We start from the raw sequence: 22,920 nt of genomic DNA, 5'->3' as shown, positions 1-22,920 counted from the left end.
CAGCTTTATCCTTCACAGACACCTTGGGGCTGAGCAGTTGAGCACTACAGAAGCATTTCCAGTTCAAAGATCTGACAGGCCAGTTCTTGACAGCTTAAAATATTTGGGGGAATATCTGTTCTCCAGGATTAGAAGTTGTCTGACCTCATTTTACTCTGTCACACTAACGAATGGCAGGAAAGGGAGGATGGTCCTACAAAAATTTATGCCTAATTTGTCTAACCCACACCTGACATAAAGTCCTGTAACACGAAGCCAGAACACTAGTACCTGCAAGGCACACGTTATGTCCACACTAACAAGAGCAAGCTCTTCTGCCAGGCCACAGCTGTACCTTGCCCCTTTCATATTCACTTCACTTTTCTGTTTGTCTCGGATTCAGAAATTGTGCTTCAAAGTACTTCAAGAGTATATACCAGCTTCCTTAAGTACCTTCCTCTTCCCATGGCACTGTGTGTTACAACCGCCTCTCTCGTTTCCTCTTGCACAGCAGACCTCAGTAACGAGTCAGCGGGCTTAGTTGCAAGTGTCACAGTAAGCTTCAGTGCATCTTTGGGGTACTGAAACTAAACTTAACACATATAAGCATCATAGTAAAATAAAACCCACCAATATTTCAAGCAGACATTTAACAAGAAAGAATGAAAAGCTTATGACCTCATCTTCTTTGAACTTGTCTTCAGATGAACTTGTTTTTCTACATTGTTCAGTCTCATGTACAAGATAGTGTTGTAAGGGAACAAGCCACTTGGGAATGATGCAGCAAACTCAACCGTAATTACTGCAACTCAAGAGGGAGTCAGCTGGACAGTTTCTATTAGCAACTATTAGATAGCTTAAAGGAAAAGTAATAGCCCTCCCCCCTGTCCCAAATCCTCCAGAAAACTCAAGCTCTTTTAGGGGTTCCAGGATAATAGGAAGAAAGTATGTGAAGCCAGTATATTAAATTGTCGATGTTCTGGGAAATACCTTCTTCTCTAGTAGCAATAGGTCTTCCTATTAAAATAAACTGTATGGTTGTAAAATTGAACGTTGGTCCTCCAAACAGGACTCACCAGGAATGCTAGCAAGTTGCTGCTGACCTATGTCAACAGGAAGTTGTGCTATTTTTTGTATCATTTTAGTGAGGCTGGTAACTCTCACATGAAAGGAGAATATAAAATCACTATTCCAAATGTCAGAGTTGATGCATAGGCAGAAATTCTCCTGTGCTTCGTGGAAAAACCAAAGCACCTCAACTGTGAATTATAGGCTTTTAGTCCAGAACAATTTAACACCAAATCCCATCACACATTCATGGACTTCAAGGAGTTTAACTGAAGGAAGGGGAACAACCATCTGTTCATACCATCAGCTAGGATCCATGAACCAGCATGACCAAAAGCCCTTCCAGCACACCATATCCCAGAGAACAAAAAGAAAGGCCTTCTACAGTCATGCTGTTATAAGGAGCTGTTCTCTCCTTCCATTTAAGCTGATGGCAGGACTTCCACTCTGACTGTTGTGAACAGGTTTAGATACCACCTAGGAAGCCTCACTGACTGGTGGGAGTCACTGATGGGTGCTGAGCAGCTCCTTTTCCCCATGTCAGGACTGCGCTGCACACCATTTCATAAACTGAGAGCTGAAGAAAGTTCAGTGGCTTAAGCAGTTTCCAAATATAGAGCTGTTTCAAACTCTGGCTTGTACCTCTGCCATAAATTCAATTCACTAATTCAAACACCATGCTGTCTTTCAGAGTACTAGCAGTGCAGGTGGTTGTGTGGTTGAAATCACTGAAAAACACAGAAGACCTATGCCAAATGCATGACTCGGTGCAACTGCTTGTCAGACAAGAGCATCCAAAAGGAGAACTTCTGTACCAAAGCTGACTCACGCAGATTCCTAACTTCTGTTGCAGGTCATGCTTTAACACAACCTGAAATTAGGAATGCTGGCATGTGGCTTTTCTCTAGGCACTATTCTGTGATAACTTGAGATTGGTCCATCCTGCATCTTTGCCCAATGTTATCTGGTCTCAGCATAATGTGTACAGGCAGACATGGACACTGACGGACAGGGGATTTTATCTCCAAGCACAGATTTATATGCCAGAGTCTTTCAGCCTAATTTCACTTTCCAGTGTGACGTCTGTTTCTTTTTAAGGTTTAAATATAAGGAAGTACTAGAGTATCTTTCCTCTCTCTAATGGGCATTAGTGAGAAGCATGGCACGTTACAGGGAATCTGTTCACATGGTACAACCAATTTGCCTCATTCTGTCATGAAACTGCTGACCTTTACGCAGAAAAGTCCTTGGCTCACTGTTCAACAGTGCAAGTGCCATAGATGTAAAGGAGGTTTTACTGAGACAGTGTATTGATGGTGTATCCGGTCCTGTGGCTCTGTAATACAAGGATTCAATCCAGAAACCTTACTGCTAGGCCTAAGTTTCATTATTATAAAAGATGTTCCCAGGCAGTTCAAAGTTTCAGCTCTTGTTCACTAGTTCACAAGCTCACTCCATCTCAATAACAAACCTGTTATTCTTCATATATAATCTGGGAAAAAAAGTGTTTGAACTTCTCGGCTTTTAACACCTTTTGTAGAAAAAGCATGCTCAGCTATTTAAAGACTGTTAGTAAATGTAGCTTGATTGCTAGGAAACCACTTATTGCATTAATATACTAAACAGCATCCACAGGCTTCTTTTAGCATCTAATCTGTAATTTCTATTATTTAATGTCTGTGTTATCATAACCATCAGGCACTGATCTCATCCATTGTCAAAAACAGAGTGAAGCATAGCTTGTTCTTGGATGAGTGATTCTCCAGGAGAAAAAAATACAGGACTTTACAAGACAGCAATATCTCAGGAGATGGCATTCTATTATGAAAGGCTATTCTATTATTAAATATAGTAAATCTATGGCTACTGAACCTCTTGGCATGAGAAAATATGAAAGGGTCCAATTTATGAAAAAGATAACACACTGATAATTAAATACATGCTTAGAAAATACGCAACCATCTATATGAGCAAGAACTGAGTAAGGCCCAAAGAATGTAAACTGATATGGTCCTAATAGGTGAAGATTTAATATTTAAAGAAGAAATCCTCGAGCTTTGAGCTATGCAATAATATTCTTCCCCAGGAGGTTGGTGGCAAGTGCACAGAAAACAGAAGCATTCTGCTAACTGCAGTTTCCTCTGCCTCATTATCACCCTCTTATTTCAGGTTAGCTGAACTATAGCTTATCTCAGTCAATCTCTGTCAGAGACTGAGACATTCAAGAGTGAACATCTCAATCAGGTCAGAGACTTAACAGCAAAAACACCTGCTGCTTGTCTTGCTCTGTTTTTACGTGTCATGCCACAACCTTAGATCCAATCATTACCTGCTCTAGCTTGCTCTGAAGCCAGGCCATTGGTGTATGCCCCAGTAAAATGAAGCCCAGATGGATAGGAAATGTAGACTTACTTATGTTGGTGGTTTACATTTTGTATGTTAGAAAGAATTAATCTTTTAATATGGAAATTCACACCTTATGGGGAATAGTGCAAGTCCTGGTAAACAAGTTTTGATAAAGAAGAGTCACACTGTTTAGGTGTGATCAGATTTATTGTTAACATTTCTGAACACAGTTAAAGTACCTTATGAAATTAAGTCCTCATAGCTCCCGCTTTCTTCACTGTCTTAGGCCTTCTTACCTCTTTCCCTTCAAACAGCTCTCTTCAAAGCAGTTGCTGATCTGGATAGGAGTCTTGCTTTGCACTGCATTTGCAGGGTGCATCCTTCTGGTTTAATACACTAAGAAAATAATTTCTGCATGCCTGAAGCAAAAAATAGCAGAGCACTGATTCAATTCTGTGCTCAGCTTCTCAGCAGTGCTCAGGGTCTGTGTCACATATTTTCTTTTCAGTATGACTTTATCAGAATACTCCCGAAGTTTTAAGAAAGTGGTTACACTTTTAGTCCATGGATGTCAGCTTTGTTCCAGGCATTGGCACTTTAAAAACATCATACAACAGCCTAGGTGGAAAACAGAAGGTTTCAAAACTAAGCATGCATTCTGTGGCATGAATATTAACATTGATTTCATGACTGGACCTTAATATATTTATATAAAAAAGCAGCATGTCCTTGAGATGTTTTAGGACAGCAACGTAAGGGCTTAATTGCACACATGACTCTTCAAGAGCAGAAACATGACCAGTTTTAGATTTGATGTGTCATGCAAGGTTTTCTTCTGTAAGAAGATGACAGTGGGGCTAGAAGCTGTATGCAGGAGTCAGTCCACTGTTCCTGTCACTACAGTACAGTCCCTAGCAAGCAGTCTAACACAAAAGTGGAGGGAGTGACAAGTAGGTCTTGCTTTCTGTGTGCAAGGCAGAGAGGCACAGCGGTTTGTCAAAACTCACAACCAGACAGTGCCAAAGCTGACCAACCCCACACTCAAGTGGTCCTAGCCCACTTATTAGCCACAAGATTCCTTCTTCCCATGAAAGGAAGAGCCACTAGGAAAATGCCTTCCTTTGGATCAGTGTGTGTACTAGCAAAGTCTTCACAGAAACATGATCTGTGCATTTACAGGCTGTGTTCTTCAAAGGCAATCCAAATAAAACCAGAAAATTAGAAAGGCAATTTGCCCACCTGACTTGAAATACCTATTTTGTTCACTGCTTTCATTTAAATGCTTACAGCCTTCTTGTCAGTTAAGACCTCCACAGCTATTATTTGGACAGCAGTGAATGTGACATTGCTCATCTGCCCAGTGCTCTTGTAGTGAAGGTCATTCTGCAGCTCAGAATGCAAGGAAGGGCTAGCAGTATGCTCATCCTCCTCCTTCCCTCTCTGTAGGAAAGTTTTTCACAGCTGGAGACATAAACCAGTCATCTAAGATACCCGTTGTTTGCAGTACGGCAGACAAAAGGAAAGCAGTCTTCCTGATTCAGTGTTATTAAAAAAAAAAGTGGCTATCAGTCCTCAGAGCTAACTTGATCTGATTGCTGATAGCAAATCACTGCATGAGAATGGCACATTTCAAAATTGGTGGTTAAATCAAAGCCAGACTCTCGCCACGTACAATACTTTGTTAATTCAAGACTTTGCAGTATGCCTGCTCTTCAGCCTGCCACCCTGAGAGTCATCTCTGCTCTGGATATAAAAGGTACAGCATGCTAAACCTTGACACCAGTATTCATCTGTACATTTAATGTTGCGTGAGCTATCAAGCAGCACAGATGAGTTTAGTCCATGGAAGACTGTGTCCTGATACAATTATACTAGTTGCAGCAGAATGGTGGGTTAAGTGTTTAAGGAGAAAGAGATAAGCCACTGAATTGTTCAGCATGTCCCCCCTCCAGAGGTACCCTAAGATTATGGGTTGCTGACATATATAATGCACAGGAATGCATATAACACAAGATTAAATTAGTTGTTATGAACTCAGATGTTTGTATAACCACTGAGGTCTACTCTGCTGGCAGGTAACATGTACATCTGCCATGATTTTCAACATGTTCAGAAAACCACATTGCTCTGGACCATCATAGTTCCCAGTAAGAGACACATTTACAAAACAGGTGATTAACTGAGGTGTGCAGCCTGTAACTTTTAAATTGTGGGTAAAGCAAGTAGCTTTCCCAGACCAAGTACATTACAAGTCTCATGGTTTACCTCCAGTCCTGATCTCAGAAGACACCTCTTGAAATTCCTTAGTTACATTCAAGAACAGTGTGTAGGTATCATGTAAAGGTAAATACCCTATCCTGTTCCTGCTGAGCAGCTAGATATGGATATCCAGTTATCACTGGACATTTCTCTTCATTGCAGAGAAATACAACTGGTTTTAGGGCCGACTATAGTTCTATAAAAGATTAGCAATTTTTACAGAGTTTTTGAACACGTCACCTTCCAGTTTTCCCTTCCCATTACTTTTCTCCGTCCAGGCCTGTACACTACTGTATGTATTGTTATACAGTGGACAAAATATATGTCAAGGATAATGAAGAGAGTCCTTATAATCTATGCAGACTTTTGCTTGTATTTGTTTTTTTGCTGTCAAACTAATGAGCATGAACTCTCCTTTGACTCTTGGCATAGGAGGCTGGCCAGAGGACAGCTCTGTAAGACCAATCCTTGGTTTTGCCTAGAGCAGGGGGTTTTAGAGTTCAGAACACAAGAAGCTATTTTAAAAGCAAAAGAAGTGCTGCAGGACAAACAAGGCATTTGTATGCAGCATAGTATCTTCCTTTTATCTTAAAAACAAAAAAAAACAAACCCCAAACTCTGTCGTGCTTTGCAGCAAAGCATGCAAGCTTCTCTCTCACTGTGGTCATGTGTAATCCTAGAGAGAGATCAGAAAAACTTTGCCTAAACTGATTTAATATGACGAGCTGCAATGGGAAGAGGGGGAAGACCTGTAGCAACCAATTCCAGTGAATTTTAGTGTGGTTTCAAAGCAAGGGGAATACATTAACAATACTGGCTGGTTCTGAAAGACAGTGGTTGATACATCTACAAGTAAAGCCCATTTGGACTACAGGGCTTTATTTTGGGGACCAGAAGAAAGTACTGAATACTATCTTCCACAAAACCCCAAGAATTACCTCACCTAAAACAACATGTAAAGCAGTGCATGCACAATGACATCCTACAAATTACGCCTGAGCACAGCATTGTCCTGACAGTTATAGAGACAGGCAAGAGAGGGCATCTGCTTTTCTCCTGGCAGCAGTTTTTCCAGGCCAGGACCATACAAGCACCACAGTTTTTCATAACAATGTTAGACAAATTGCACCTTGACAGAAGTGCACACTATGGATTGGAGGGTAAGGACACATGTCCTTCTGATACCACTAGTTTTATTCTCTGCACAGAGGCTTTCAAAGGGCCAGATTAAGGAGAAAAGCCGTGTGCACTGTGCAACATAACTGAGGCAGAGGCAATACCTGTTTTCAGAAGTAGGAATTATGACCAGCAGATGAAATAACCAAAGGGAAGAGAATGTATCAGGGACAGGATGTAATGATAAATCCCTTATTCTAAGTCAAAGGCTTAGACCATGGTCTCCCCTTACCTACTGACCTCTGAACCAGCAAGGGCAGTCCACGTTTGGCTTTTCAGCTGGGGTGCCTGTATTTGCATCAGGCAGCCATGCAGGACAGACCTTACAGCAGCCCAGGCAGTATTTCCTGCAGTTGTGAAGTGATTTGGAGACCTCCCTCCCACTTCCAAAAAGGAAACATAAATTGGTGAGGGGGTCCATAATCAGCCACAGGTTTTCAAAGCTGGAGCCGAAGCTACATCCTTTCACACCCACAACAGTATCCTGTTTGAATGTGGGAAAAGCATGTGGGTACCTGCTTTTCCACAGGCTTTCTGCTTTACTACATAAATGACATGGGTCAGTGAACCTACAGGTCAGCTCAGTGTGTTCATACAACTCCTTGCCCACCCAAGGGCCTTTGTCATAGCTGAAATAACAAGGCTGAACATAAAATGATGCAATATAAATGCAAAGTATGTGTGTGGGGGGTGGGTGGTAAAGATGGGAACAAAAGACATTTATCTAGAAATCCTTTTACAGACAAGATGCTGTTTCTTGGAATGACTATTTTTCTACTACAGTTTACCTACTACAGCAGACTCCCAAGAACACCCCTGGAGTAATATCTGTAGACAACAATGTTCTATACATTATTATTATTACCTTGGCAAAGTTATTACAGCAAAGATTGCTCCTGGGCCAACTGCAGAGAAATGTTATTCTTTCCCCTGTAAAGAGTGCAGCATTTGGTTTGTCTGTAGGACAAGGCAGCAAGAGCACTTCCACCCCCTAGAAGACCAGTTCTGGCTTTGGAGAGCTGACCAGTTCTTACAAAATAGTACTTCCCCCAACAAAATTAAAAGAAGCCATCCTGAACAAGCAGTTGCCTTGAAACTAGGGAGCAAAATATCCTGATGAGAAGTTGTTTTGACTTTAAAGTACTATCTAGGGAGATGAAGAGAGGAATTAATTCCAGCCCTTTTGGTAATGAAACTTTTCAAACTAATAGTCAATTGCTTTGGAATAAACCTGCCAGAATAGACAAGGTGCTTTTGTAGCAAAGATCAACCCCCAGATTTGCCTCCAAGAGTTCCGGGGTTGACAGGATTTCATACGCTTCACACTCAGAAACAGCATGTGGCTTTCCGGAGTCACTGGAAAACATAGGGAGCCAAGTCTTGCAGTCATCTAACTGGTCCATGGCCAGGAAGACTGGTTTTCACTGCTGACCTCTGGCAAAAGCAGACTCTTTGCAAGGTTACATGCAGACTTACACACTGAACAGGCAAACTCAAGGTCTTGCATGCAAGAAATGATGTTGCAGTACTGCAGCAGCCAAGTAGCAAATCTCAACGTGAGACCTTAAAGGGGGGGGCAGTGTGAAGGGGTTTTTTAAGTAAAACTGAAGCAACACTGATTTTACTCCCTTATATCCCTTTACTTATGATCAGCAAGACAATCGTAGCAGAGTAGCCTGCCCAGCAGTCAGGCATGGAAGTGCTTGTATCCCAGTGTCTGCCAAGAACTCCTGAAAATGACATGAAGGATGAGGGACACCCACTATTGAGTCCTCCTCCTGTGCTCTGGGTTCCTCTGAGTCTGGAAACCTTGTGGCAGTCTTGGTCTGTTCTTCTGTACCCATTGCAAGCTGATAGTCCATCTCTCCAACACATTTGACCTCTGTGGATCATTAGGATTTGCTCACCATCCTTTATATTTATCTGGTTGTCTTATGGTTCCTGCTCTGTTTCCTGCCTTGTGCCATGATCCTGAAATGGCTTGAGTCTTTATTCTAGCCTAGAAGTAGGGTCCTCCTTCTTTTAGGCTGTCCTTCCCATGCTGTGTGCCCTGAGAAGCTGCATGTACTGGTGCTGGGGTCCCAATGACATGCTGATCTAGGTGCCATCAACGAGCATATGCCATTACTATAGCCCTTCTCCTGCTGTTCGTTCCTGCTGCAGCTCCCAGAACCACAGATGCCCATTCCTGTCAGTCTTAACATTTCTATCACAATACTCACACAGATTTGGCTTGGTAGTGCTACCAACATTAAAGTGGTCTTCTGGGTGTCTGGGAGGGAAGAAAAAGGCTTTTTACTTGCATAAGGATTTTGAGAGCCTGGTTTTGGCACTCTCCAAAATTTTTGAGCTTGACGGAAATCTGTGCCTTAATTCCCTGCTGTGTAAATAGAGATGATGATCAGTTTATCTTCTCTCTCTATTCACTGTAAATGCTTGGGAACACAGATTGTCTTGGTAGTGTGTGATAGGGTGCTGGGCACAAGGTGGCACTGATTTTAGCAGGTATGTCTCAGTGTTACAGACATACTGAGCTCTTGCAGGTAGGCAGGGACACCTTTGGGGTGGGGATACACAAACCACACAGACCCAACAATTCTGTTTCAAGGGACTATTTCTACCATAAATGTTTAGGTATGTAAATATTGGCAAACCATGATTACGGGTCCTGTGCAAACACAGCTTGCTATCCTAGTATTTTTTTCTTAAGTACAGGAGCAGCAATTACCAGCTTATGCATCTCCTTGCTTTTTTGTGCCACTTCTCACTGTACATGCAAGCTAGGATATTTGAAGCAGGGTAGGTTTTTTTCCCCTCCCCTTTTAACTGAATGTAGTGTCTGAAAGGAGTGTTTGAAACAAGAGAAGAGACAGGTCTTCTATATATTTCTTACTGTACATTTCATTCCTGACCTAAATGACCAGCCTTCAAAACATCGATGCAGTGGTTTTGTTCTCCACTTTCAAGCCTTGAAGTCTGCCTTTGGGTTAATCTCCATGGCGGTCGTTTTACTCACAAGCCATTTAGTCACAAGGAATAGGTTAACAGTACTTGATATTTCTCTCTGGCTACTGAAAAGCCATCATCAGGAATTACTTTCTACCACTGTCAGTAGAGGCCACAGATGAACCATTGCATGTTGAGGTTATGCCAGGTTCAATCCCTTTAGTCCCTAGGTCCCATTAAAGACAAGTTAGAGGCACCAGCACTCCGCTCACCAGAGGTGGATGACCCTCTGCACCTTGCTGTTTTTCACCCACAGTTCAAGTGTAGAAGGGAGGGAGGAAGCAGGGAAAGGAGCAGCAAGCAAAAGCAACGAAGTACGGAAAAAGCTGGGGTTTTTTTGTAGGATGCCTAAGATATTAAAACTTCCAAAACTTCTGTGTATTTCTTAATTTTTACTGCATTCGAGCATTTTTCTTCACTTGAAGTATTTCAGAATTACTGCCCATTCCCTCTGCAATGCTCAGCTCTAATTTAAAGTCTAGATACATGAAGTGACATCATTTTAACTATGAATAGAGATGGATGTGGGTACAGCAGGTGTGAACCATTCCAACACATTAGTGCAAGGGCCTACAAAAGCCATTCTGAGCACCTCACCTGCAACATTGACTCAGACGGTTACTCCAGGATAAGTATCTAATGTGCTGAGTCAAAGTACTGAGAGAAGCTCTCAATACACAAAGTCAATATCATAAAATTATATTGGTTTATGCTGTAAAAATATTGTCATAGAAAAAAATCAGAAGTGTCAGAATCATAGTGCTTAAGGTGCAGAGGATAACTAGGCACTTGAATGGGGAACTGAATACTTGCTGACCCATCATGCTGTTGAACATCTCTACCTTAATTTGAATTATATTTATAGCTCCATATTAGGTATTTACTACAATGCACCAACACGGGAACACTGCCTTTATGCAGCCAGAAGTAAATGCTGAGAATCTTTCTCTCATTTTGTTCTACTTAGAATTGTTCACAAAAGCTCAGACTTCAATTAGCGTTTGCGTGCAGGAGACTGACTCTCTGTAGCTGTATTGAAGTTCTACAGCTTAGCATGCCCTTACTGAATCTTCCAGGAAGGGACTCTAGCTTGTATCTGCATGAGAAAGTAGATACAAAAAACAAATGCTAAGAAACAGTGATGAATATTGCACAAAAGTATTGACACGGATTGCTGATCCTCTTTTCGATATCTGGAAGCATATCCAACAAGGCTATGGCAATTAACTATTGGAAGATCTGAAAGGAAGCTATCTAAGTGCCCTTGTGCTCACATAATGTATTCAAAATGTCAGTATAAGATGTGGAGATTCTGTGTAGCTTATTTATAGGTATTCTAAATTACAGAATTTTCTTCACAGACTTGTAAAGGTGCATGAATTCTACTTAACATGAGAAATAAATTTGTTTGCAAAGTTATCATGCAAAGGTAGTTTCACATGCAAAGCTGACTTCACATATAACCTTATGTACAGAGGTATCCAAAATCCTCTCTGTTTATCTACCTGTAGTCATAATGTTGATGGGTTGACAATATTTGCATAGAAGAATGTGCAAAAATCACAGTTTATGAAAAAAACTCAGTCATGCTGTCGTATATTCAGAGCAGTTTGCATACTGTTATTGCCATAGAAATTTGTTTAATTTTGTCTATATTTCATTAAATCCACATTATTTTAGGGAAAATTCAGCTGGTCCAGTTAAGATTTTCTCATTTTAACTTGCAAGAACTATTCCTTTTTTCAACTTAAACTGTTGTGTAAAGCCATCATTGGTCTCTTTATTTAAGATGTATAAAAGCAATACGTAATACAATGGCTTTTAAGAAAAACAACTTTGTGTTTTCTCAGGTATTCCAGGATCGATTACGCATGAATACTAAGGTGCTCTTACAGTGCTTGGAACAATTCAAGAATCCTGCAAAGACTTTGGGAATTAGGTCCAGGTATATTTTGTTTTTTCTAGCCATGCCAACACAGAATTATGGTTTGCCAGTTTAGTATATTTGGGTGTTTCTTTCTGTGATGAAGTGATCCAGCAGTGCAGCTGAAACAGAGCTGGTTCCTCCATGCATTTGCTACAAATTGACAGGCCTATTGAAGAGGAAAAAAAAATAATAAGTTGCTTTCGAGTGATATTTTTCATCATTGCCTACTCTGCCAATGTCTTTGGATACCTGTTACCAGGGATAACCAGATTCAGCCCATTTTGCAGCGATCACCTACAGAATCTGACAAGGCACTTGCACAGTGGGAGTTGCTGGTGATGCATTTTTCAGTATTTGTTCCATTTGATCAAATTAATCTCAACCTTTCTTTACAGGAATCAATGGGGTATTTGACTTAATTGATCTTTCTTGATAAATATGCACACAAGGAGTACAGCGTGCTTTTGCTAGCTCCAGTTTAACCTTCTAAATTGTGTCTGAAATGCACCCATCTCTTGTAACACCATTTTTACAGATCAGAACACAGAGAAATTGAACGATAAATACCTGAATCAATGTTCCCCTTCTCTGCTAAGCTGCTCAAAGGTAACATGGCTTTAAAAGCAAAAGATCTCCCATCATGGCTTCAAATGACAAAAATCACATCCTATGCTCAGTGCTAGGCTATCTCAACATCCACTACCTACACATTTCGAGTTTGACTGTGTTTTGATGAGGTACTGTATTTACACCTGCCCTCAGGTGTAAACAGGAAAGCAACATCACACAGCGTAAGCACAACACACATGAATTGTTCCTATTCCTTCTTTAGCTCAAGTTTTCACCCTGGGACATTTTCAAGGTCTTGTTTGTCTCTCTCTAATGCTTTTGTTACTGTTAATGTGGCCAGCTTTTCTTAATGGATTATGGAAAGGGATAAGTCTTAATATATTTTATAGTCAAGAGTTTGCTTATCAGATCCAGTTTTCTGTTTCATGGGAAATCTCCTCTGGAATGCCTTAGAGCATCTTTGAGCAGAGACAGTAAAGGGCACCAGATATAAAAATCTAATGCCATCTTGGTGTCCAATACTTTTGGCACTGATTTGTATAATCCACTTTATGGCTATTTTAGAGTAAGTGTAAAAAAGAAACTGAGTGTCCTCATTATACTTTGCCTTCCTGAATATGATTTAATAAGCCTACACTTTCTATTAATTTACAGGAACATGTGACATTCATTGGCTTGATACTCAACCTGCATCATTGTAAAATTTGGTGGTTGTATTAATCCCTGAGAAGTGAAGTGTCCTTGTCTTGCTACAGAAATGATCTTATTAGTAAGCAAAGGCCTGGTCAGAGGGGTAAACTCTGCACAATTAATCACTGGCCACTCCAGCTTCCTGGCAATTCTGATTGCTTAGATCAGAAGACAGAACACATCCTTGTGCCAAAACCCAGCTTTAATATTCATGCTTCCCTCCACCACAATCTATGCCTTAAGGCTAAAATATACCTCTGTGCAAAGACCCAGCACAAAGTTCACAAGCCACTTACACCTTCCAAGTGACTTGAGGAGAGCCCTGGCCTTGTGAAGTCTCTCTCTGCAGAGAGGAGTATGGTAAGCACTGAACGGTGTAGCACAATGACAGTCTGAAAGTTACTTTGATGAATTCCCTTCTCTCTTTCATCTTCCCATGAAATTCACAGCATTTTCCTTTAAAATCTACCTCCCTGCGGCAAACTGTTTTGGGATCACTAAAAATTGTGTTGTCACAATAGGATGCATATTCTATTGAACAATTGTGTGTAAAAATCACATTTCTTTATCACAGCTGCGGGATGTAGTGGGGAACTAACAGAACACTTCTTGGCAGAACAGTACTTTCACTTAACTCTGCAGTAATAGATTTTGGCTGGTGTTCCTAGACTTGAAGAACTGCTGTTGTTTGACAGTGCAAATACATCAGCGCATACATTCTTCTACTCTCCACCATGCCAAAACTCATTTACTCTTCCCAAACTATCTTCTCCCAACATTAGAATTCCCTTTTCTCTGAGCTTTCTAGCTTCTCCTAACTCACTCACTCTCTTCTAACCCTTATAGACATTCACCTGTTCACTATCTCCTGTCTTTTACCCATCGCTCTTACTTACATCTGTTATTCTCCCTGCACAAGCTCCAGTCTTGCTGCTAATCTCTCCTTTCAGCACATCAGCTTGTTTCACTCCTTTCATCTTCCTGCTACTCCATCATGCCAGCATGTGGTCCCCAGACCAAGGATCCCCCCGCCATTTACACCTGTCACCCTCAGGTTTCCTTTGCCCTTCTGTAACATACTCTGAGGATGCGCATGCAGCACACACACAAAAAAAAGCTCACACACACATAATCGTAAACGGCCTCATTTCTAGGGGAAATATATTATAAAAAATAGAACAAGGTACGGGGAGCATTCAGACTGTTTCAGAAACCTTCCTGCTGGGATCCAGCAGGTATCTCCAGTTAAAGCTGTAGAGAGACTCAAGAGCAATATTTAATAAATCTATATATGCACTGTGTGCAATAGAGTTTTAGGTGTTCTAGATGCCATTAAAACAAGAAAAGACATAATCTCACTAAGCCTATAGTTTCAAATTTCTTTTGATTGATATTCCGTTACTTCAAAAGCCAACAAATCATGCTTGAGACCACTGTCCTAGTCAAACACCAGCCCATAAATGCACCAGTGTAGCCAATTCAACATAAATATTTATTTGAACTTCAAAACAGTTTGCTGACTCTCGTGACTGAAAATTGGTTACAATTTTCTCTTCTGCAGGAAGCACAGTTTACTTTTGCAGGTCTCCCCAGAATGCAGATGTAGACATTTCTGAGATGCTGATGACTGATTTATAAAATCAGCAAATGGTCCGTTCAATCCTTTCATGTGGATTTCAATGCCTTGTCAGTTTCCACAGGGTCAGCCTGCAATGTCAGGTGTGAAAGTCTTAGTCTACTGAAACATCTAGTGCCATTAAAAACAACTAACTACTACCCTGCATGTTGCCTGCTTTCTAGGACAGACTTCCATTAGCCATAACAGATCTCATTTAGATTTTTATTCTGATTGTGTTAGAAATTACAAAGTGCTCTATACAGACACAGGTTTGGAATGGATTGCAAATTGAAAAAAGAAATGCAAACCCAAGATAATTACCTATGTAAATGCATTTGTCTCATGAGGACCTATAGAGACAGATGTAGCAGGAAGCATGTGAGACCCAGCAACTGGTGTAAGATTTGCATTATAGGCTGGAAAAGCAACGAAAGGACATACACAGTTGATACTAGTATTCATCACATCTATCAATTCAGTGAGAGGGAAGGAAATAGAGAATGATGGAAGAAAAGACAGAAACTAAAGCAGAAAGTACGAGACCCTGTTCAAAAAATATATATGTTAAGAAACATGTATTGAATAGGAAGTAGCTCAAAATCTTTCAGACTAACTCCCTGAGGCTGACCAAGGTAGCTTAAGCATGGGTTTGCTGCCAGAGAGAATGGAAAAAAGATATTGTGCAGCTTGGAAACGCATTGCCTCTTACCACAGCATTTCCATAAGGCTTAGAGCACCGTTCTCGATACCGGTTCACAGCACATCTTCCAGCTGCCAGGAGAGAGCGCTAAGGTTTGGTCTCGTACGAGTGAGGGAAAAGATACCCTCAGCATTTCCTGTTGTAACTAACTGTGCCACTTGGAAAGCTATGAAGAAACGTTATGACACTGGGAAAAGATCCTAGGACAAATGCATTGGTCCCTCATTGGCTGTGCAGGCTCTTAGGCCATCCAGTAAAGCTGGGTCCAACAGAGATGGATAAGATTTCAAATACCCATGCATACCATGTCGTCTTTGATATCTCTGTGCAGCTCCAAGCTGAGTATGCACCACTACTCATCAATATCCCACACAGGGACAGGGGGCACAGGCACGTCGCTCCTGGTCCCAGACTGCAGGACCTCAGGTCAGTGTCAAGGTCCCTGGGACCCCAGTAGAGGACTTTACATCTAGTTGCTTCAATGACACAGATGTTCAAAGGGGGAATGAAATTTAGAGAGCAGCAAAGCATGTTCAAAGCCTAGCTGACCTCCACTATGGGGATGAGATGAAAAACCTCCATCTTTTGACTCCTTTAAGTATGAGCCAGGGAAAAAAACTATCAATAAAAAGACATCAGAGTAGACAGTCCTGCATAATGCTGGCTAATTTAACTGAAAGTGATATCCATTTTTAATCCACTAGGTAGCATGTCATTCCAGGCCTTTTATATCTGAGCAGGATTCCTCTATGGCAGAAGACACACTCCTTTGGAACTAACTGAAAAAGTAGGATGGTTTCTTCTTTTGGAAAAGCCCACTTACATTCCTGTAAGTCTTCCTTGAGTACCTCAAGAGCCCTCAAGATCACTCCAAGTGGATGAACGAAAGGAACATTCAAGGTTTACAATAATCCTATTCCTCAAGAGTAGGAGAAAACATCAGATGTGGCTGCAGCTTTCAATGCATTGTTAATACAAAGCACTCGGCAGCATTTGTTTCTGTGAGATAAATTTGATCTGTGAACACAAAAGAAAGAGAAGGAAGACAGCTGGTCAGACTGGTCACAGGAATACCTGCTGAGCCCAATTAAAAGCCAATATTTTTGCACAGGGACCCATGAAATGTGGACATAAAACAAAGCATAAAGAGTAGTAAACACTTGAAGAAAATTTATTCAGTTACCAATCTCAATGAACAATTGTAATGCAAACTACAGCAGCAGTTCAGCAACAATGCAGACTAATTAAAGATATTAAACCATGTAAACAAATCTCTTATCAAATAAAGCAGGCACTAAAGGAGATCCTGAGGCATTTACTGTGCCACTGGATTTTCTGCAGGGGTTTTCAATCTGTGAATGCCTAAATGCTTCCCAGGGAAGCTGGACACCTTGCACAGCAAGACTGATCCTCCTGCCAGCAGGCTCTTTTTACTTAGGTACCTTATGTGGACCATGTGGATGTAACTTCTAGGCTTACAGGACTGGGATACACACACGCACAAAAAAAAAAGGGGGGGGGGTGGGAAACCTCTGGTTTGGTGGCTCAAGTCAACAAAATAGAGAATAATCACTCGTGCAAAAAGGGTGCAACTGCAGGCCTGCAATCTGCACACTGCCACAGCTCCATTAATCTTCTGGGGGCTGGACTCAAGAGAATGGGAAATCTGTGACATGACATGTAACAGCAGCTAGGCAGAACAGTAAAATGAACCAGAAGAGGTCACACAAGGCTCTCACATTCAAAATACGTGTTTTCATGACAAAAAGGTCCCTATGCCAGCTCAGGACTGACTTACTCCCAGACTCCTGAAGAATAATTTGATGTGGGGACAGGGACTAAAGGTGAAAACTGAGATGCAACCAAGTGCCCAATGCAGGCACCTAAACTAAGCAGGTGACACAGGAGTTCTCGTTTGCCTTTTAAAAATGCATCATTACCAAAAGTAATAATCAAAAAAGTCAGCCAGACTTCTTTGTGGCATTTAGTATGGGTTTGCCACACAAGGACTGTAGAAGTACATCAGTTCAGAGTATAAATTAAGATCATTAACCCTTCAGCCTGTGTGAGGACTCCCATTCACTCCTGTACCATTGTTCTTCAATCACAGTAAATTATACTTCCCCTGAGTAGGAGAAAGCTGCTGCAATCTAATAATGTTACACCTGAATGGGAGCTTCCACAGCAGTGTAACATGGTTTAATTCAACACTTCATCTTCACACCCTCAGTAGTTTTGCCTTCACTTTCCTGAAAAGAAATTACTTTAGTGAGTGAATTGGTCAATGCAGTAGCTTGCTTTACCAGATAAAATAGGTGATGACTGCATCTGTGGAGGGAAGAAAGATGGTGGCTAGGAAAAGAAGTAGATCACAGAATCTGGAAGCAGGCATGCAGCTTTCCTCCAGCCTCATGGAGAGGCCCCATGAAAAGACATGAATGCCTCCAGCTCCACTATCTCATGGCAGAGCACCCTGTCTGTCCCCACGGAGGCTCAGGGAGCAGCACTGCTGGTGCAGTGATAGCAGATTCTGTTTAGCTCACTAGGTCAGGGTGAACTGCATGAGGGCAGCTAGAGTATCTTCAGAGCCTGAGGAGATCCGTGGCACTTTGCAGCATGCTTTTCCAAAAGACAGCTCTGTGACTTCACAAGGAAGTAGGGAGGGAGGAAATTACCCTAAAAACTCAATACACTAGGACTCAGTCTGTATTTTCCTTTCCCTTACAGAAGGGGGGAAATGCAGGTCAGCCTACTCTATACCGAGCATCTCTTTTGGTAGCTGCAACTAGACTTAGATCACTCAGCTTATATCCTTGGTCATTCAACTGTTCTTAAAGAGTATTCCTTTATTTTATGCAGCTGACATCCTCCTTTGCTTTCCCCCTTCCCGCACCCCAGATTTCTGGGACAAAGCACCACTCTGATATACCATCCTACTCACACAGAATTCCTGTAAGCAACATTTACATAATCACCAGATGACCTATTCATCCCTGATAGACCTAAGTCTTTCTTTAATCAAATCTGTAGTTCCTCGGTCATGTCTTCCTTCTTAACCAGGCCAGACTTACCTCAAAATGTCAAGAGCCACTGTGACTATTTAATTATTCTACCTTATCAGTCTTTTAAGAATGACTTCAAAAATCACTGAAGATTCCACTTTGAAACCATATTGTCAACCAAGAAAGAAAAAAATTAGCACGCAAAAGAATTGAAATAAGAAAACTTACTCCGTGCAGAAAGTTCACTCAGAACTTGCTTTGTTATTTGTGGTTTGCCATATCCTACCTTGCCAAGCATAAATACACACTTACATAAAGACTGGACAGAGAACAACCTCAACAAGAACAACTGGCAGAAGGTCCTTTTCTACATCTTTCCAAATCTTTCCCAGTCCCATATGTTTTTTTTCCACCTCTGCTTCTCCAGTTTAGGAAGCATGCCATGTACTTTGATTGTCAGTCCAAAAAATCCCTTTATCATCTCAGTGTTATTAACAGCAATCAGACTCTGAATGTGATAAAAATAACCAATGCATTTGTACACGTCTTTCTTTTCAGACTAGCGTAATTCACTGACACATTGGCTACATGCAAAAGCTGCATTCGTTCAACCACACTAAAGAATGACAACCCTTTCCTTCAGTTGTAATGGTGAAAATGCTCATTTATGCCTGTCTCTGTCTCAAGGATTGAGCAAATGTAAAGACTGTCATGAATTAGGGTTTTAGCTGTGCTTACTAATGTTTATCAAAGATTTCCTACCAGAGAGTATCTTATGAAAGAATCAGTTGAAGAAAACAAACTGTCCCTTAACTGATTTCCACAGGACTCCAGCCAGACCTTGTGGGTTGACACATATGTCCTACTGAACATACTCAGAGCCATTCAAGATGCTTAAAATAAATGCCATAGCCTTTAACAGATGTTAGAGTATTTGCATTAACTTTTCTATTTCTTAATTATCGATACAACAGGTTCTTTTGTATTGATTAACTTCTGTTGACTGGGAGGAGCATTGCTGTGTTAGATATTATGAAGAATTAAAAATAACTCATCTCCTCTACAAAATAAAGCAAGTGGAACTAAAGGAAGAATGTCAAAAACCTGACTGTTTGTTTGTCATATGTACCCATCTGTCATTCCAGTTGTTTTATGCTGACATTGTTTTCCTTTGTATATGCAATAATTCTTACAGAGAATGCATTATCTTCTATACAGAGAGATCCCATACAGTTTTTGTGGAAAGATACTACCTAAAGTATACATTTGCACCTGACTATAGCATCAAAGGGAAAACACTTTGTTTCATTTCCTCCTCTTCTCCTCCCATCACTTTTAAGCTGAGAATTGAGCCTTGTTATTTTTTCCATATTTGCAAAATGCAAAAGCCTGTTTTTAGAACCCCAAGAGATTTTCCTGCTGGAAAATCACACTGCACACTTAGGATGTTTCTGCTGCCTGTTATAGGAAGCATCAGTATGCAGAATAAAACAATGTGCCTATTCCAAGCATACTGGAACTGCACAAATCAATACACTGTTAAAATCATCAGATTTGTTTCATATCGTTAGTTCACTGTTTGCAGCTAGATGAACAAATGCCACACTCTCAGCAAGAAGAACAGACAGCGTTTCTTCAAAATACATTGATTGGTTTGTTAAATGTTTCAGAAAGGATTTGATGTATTTAATTGAAAAAGCATTCCCCTTACTATACCGGTTTGCTGCATGAGGTTAGGAGAGCTTTTTTGTGCAAACCTTTAGCAACCCAATTTTGTTACAGAAATAACTTAATTTCTATGATTAAGCCTGTGTGTACCACCCTCTTCTTTGTCCAGATGCTAAGGCTGGCTAATAAAGCTGTTATTGCTCAGAAATGAGGTAAGCCACCTCTGACTCTATGGTCCCAAACCCTCTACAGGAAAAGGGGAAGCAGTACATGACAGAGCTGCTGTTTTCATTCCCAGGGCTCCAATTAAGGACAAAAAATGGTGCCTTTTGGAGCAGAGGAAATGGCTGTCCCGTAAATAAATACATGCTGAAAACTAACATACTGCGATAGAGGCTGATAGCAACGAACACAATACACACTGCAACGGTAGCAGCATAACAGTGGTCTGCATATACGCAGGACTGCCCCTGGACCTCTGCAGGCTGACCAAGGAGACCAGCTATTGGGGGACTGAAAGACAAATGGTGAGTGACAAGCACTTAGGGAAGAAGACACTTCAGAGGAGTTGGGAGAGAGTCTGTACACCCTTGATGGCATGGAAAATTATCTTACAGCCTGTAATACTGGATTTACTAGTGGTTTTCCCCAAGCTGTGTCAGGGTAGCAATAGAGATGCTCAGCCCCTTGAGCAGTCGCAACAGGAGTGAGTAAGGCATTAACAGCCTTAGTTGTCCTCCTTTCCTCAGGGGAACATCAATTTGCTGCTGGCTGTGACTATCTTCTCAGCTCTGTGCAGATGACCAACAGCTTGCCTGGGAACATAATCCAGATTTTGAGCAGTGTAACTGTCATGTAGGCAGATACTGTCCTCGTGTGCAAAGACCAAAAGATGGGTCCCAGAGGGAGCACAGCCAGGATTGCTTCAGGCCTTTCAATAATGGAGCTCAACAGGACCCATGGCTACCACCAGCAAACACGAAAAGTCTGCTCACCACCAGTGATGTCCCTCAGGGCATCAGCATGCCTCTGAGGCGGATCTCAAGAGGAGCCAGTATGGCTGAGTTAGTGCTGATTAGGGAGTAGAAATCCTTTGAAGAACTAGCTGAATGGAAGACTGGCCTTATCCTCCATACAGCATCTCTCAACGTGCATCAAGTTAAGCCCTTGGGATATTTGTATTAAGCCTGGAAGAAGGCCTTTTATCACTTCCAGCTGAGCAGGAGTCATCCCTTCTACCCAGATAAGTGATGGTCATAATGACCCAGGCACGATCACTTCTGAGCTGGATTACTCTAATTCACTCTGTTGAAGGCTGGATGCAGGCTGTGCCAAACTTCTCCATTTCTCAGGCTGTGACGTGTAAATGAAGGTCCTGCTTAGTTTTATCCACTGAATTCCGCTTATTTTCAGAAGACACCTAACAGCTTTGCTCCTTGTACTCCACACAGCTATCTGTGCACGAAACAATCTGTAAACAGCCAATATGCCTAAGAAACCAGTTTTCAGCCCACCACCAGCCCAGAGACTTCCCTGGGGCAGTGAAGCTCCATGCAGGCACATGACAGCCAAAACTAAGAGATGCTCAAATGAGAAGCACCAGGTCTAGCACAAGGCACTACAAAAATACAATTAAATGCAGAGCCTCACAGTTTTTAGGGAACTTTTAGAAATTCAGAAAACAACTTCTCTGCTCTGGTGGTGCTGGGGATATTTTGTATAAATGCACAGCATCTTATCCTCAGAGATTTCATAGCCTTTTCCAAAGTTTGTGTGGATTTGCCCACACAATGGAAGACACCTCTGAACTTGGAAAGGGAATTATTTTGCACTAGTGACACAAAAAGGATTTTTTAAAGAAAGAAAACCTTACTTTTTGAAACTCCAGGGCAGATTTTCACAGGTAGGAATGTAGCACAGGTAGGAAGTTGGGCCACAACTCTTCTCCCACATAACTCCTGCCAGTTGATGGGTGCTGTGATCTGCAAGGCAAGGGCACTTGGTGTCTGACAGGACCTGCCCATGACTAGTCCTAAGCCACTGGCCCATGCAATAGATTTGCTGGTTTCTTTGGAATGAACTCCAGGATCTCCATTAGCTGTGCAGTATATAATGGAGTCAGAAGTTTATCCATAAAAATCATCTCCCTTGGCTACTGTGCCTGGAGGACATCTTCTTTGCAAGTATCAAACACAGCATTACAAGGGCATGAGGCAGAGTAATACATGAGCTGAGAACATCATCTTTAAAGGTTGTGTGGATGGTTTCCAAGCAGATAACCAATCTCTCTCCAAGTGTAGCAGACCAATTTGGTTTCAAACCTCATCTTTCGCTTGAGATGAAAGTAAGAAGTTACAAAAGCATCTCTTACTGTGTCAAGCCCTTGTTCTCGCAAAAGGTATCACTTATGTAGCCAGGACTTAGGGTAGCACTTCCAACAATACAGTCCTTGTCACCTGCATATATTACCTTCCATGATTTCTTTTCTTTTTTTAAATTTACCTGAGTACTTTCTCCTGTTGCCTTTAAAACTCCCATTTATGTAAGCAACCTATGGCATTTTCAGGTTTTCCATTTCTTTCTCTCTCCCCATTTCAACTGTTTTAGACATCTGTCCTGTGAATGTTCTTTGCACATTTCAGAAGCAAGGTAAAAACCCTGCAGCAAGTCAAGAGCAGATACTACTAAATGGAGATACTTATTCCACACCATAATGATATGGCACAAGCAAGCAGCAAAACTTTTTCCTGTACCCAGGCTCTTACTCAGTCTATGTGGGGGACCTCAGTGGAGAGGCTTGAACTAAGGGGCACAATGCCCTGTGATTGTGAGGACTGGAGTTGTGCTGATTTTGGGGAAAGAGAGGGATCAGAGATGATTGTGGTTATGAGATGTTTTAAGTCATTAGAGG

General features: G+C 41.4%; 1 long non-coding RNA gene across 1 annotated transcript in view; it reads right to left on the bottom strand.

The window, feature by feature from the left end:
- Window positions 1-11,450: 11,450 nt before the first annotated feature.
- The window catches only part of LOC128137176 (uncharacterized), a 43,010-nt gene continuing 31,540 nt past the window's right edge, over window positions 11,451-22,920 (bottom strand). The window contains exon 4 of the long non-coding RNA XR_008233587.1: window positions 11,451-11,927. This is a non-coding gene — a long non-coding RNA (uncharacterized LOC128137176). The remainder of the gene's footprint in view (window positions 11,928-22,920) is intronic.

Source organism: Harpia harpyja, chromosome Z (genome assembly GCF_026419915.1).
Source record: "Harpia harpyja isolate bHarHar1 chromosome Z, bHarHar1 primary haplotype, whole genome shotgun sequence".
NCBI lineage: Eukaryota > Metazoa > Chordata > Aves > Accipitriformes > Accipitridae > Harpia > Harpia harpyja.
This window is presented reverse-complemented; position numbering and strand designations above follow the sequence as displayed.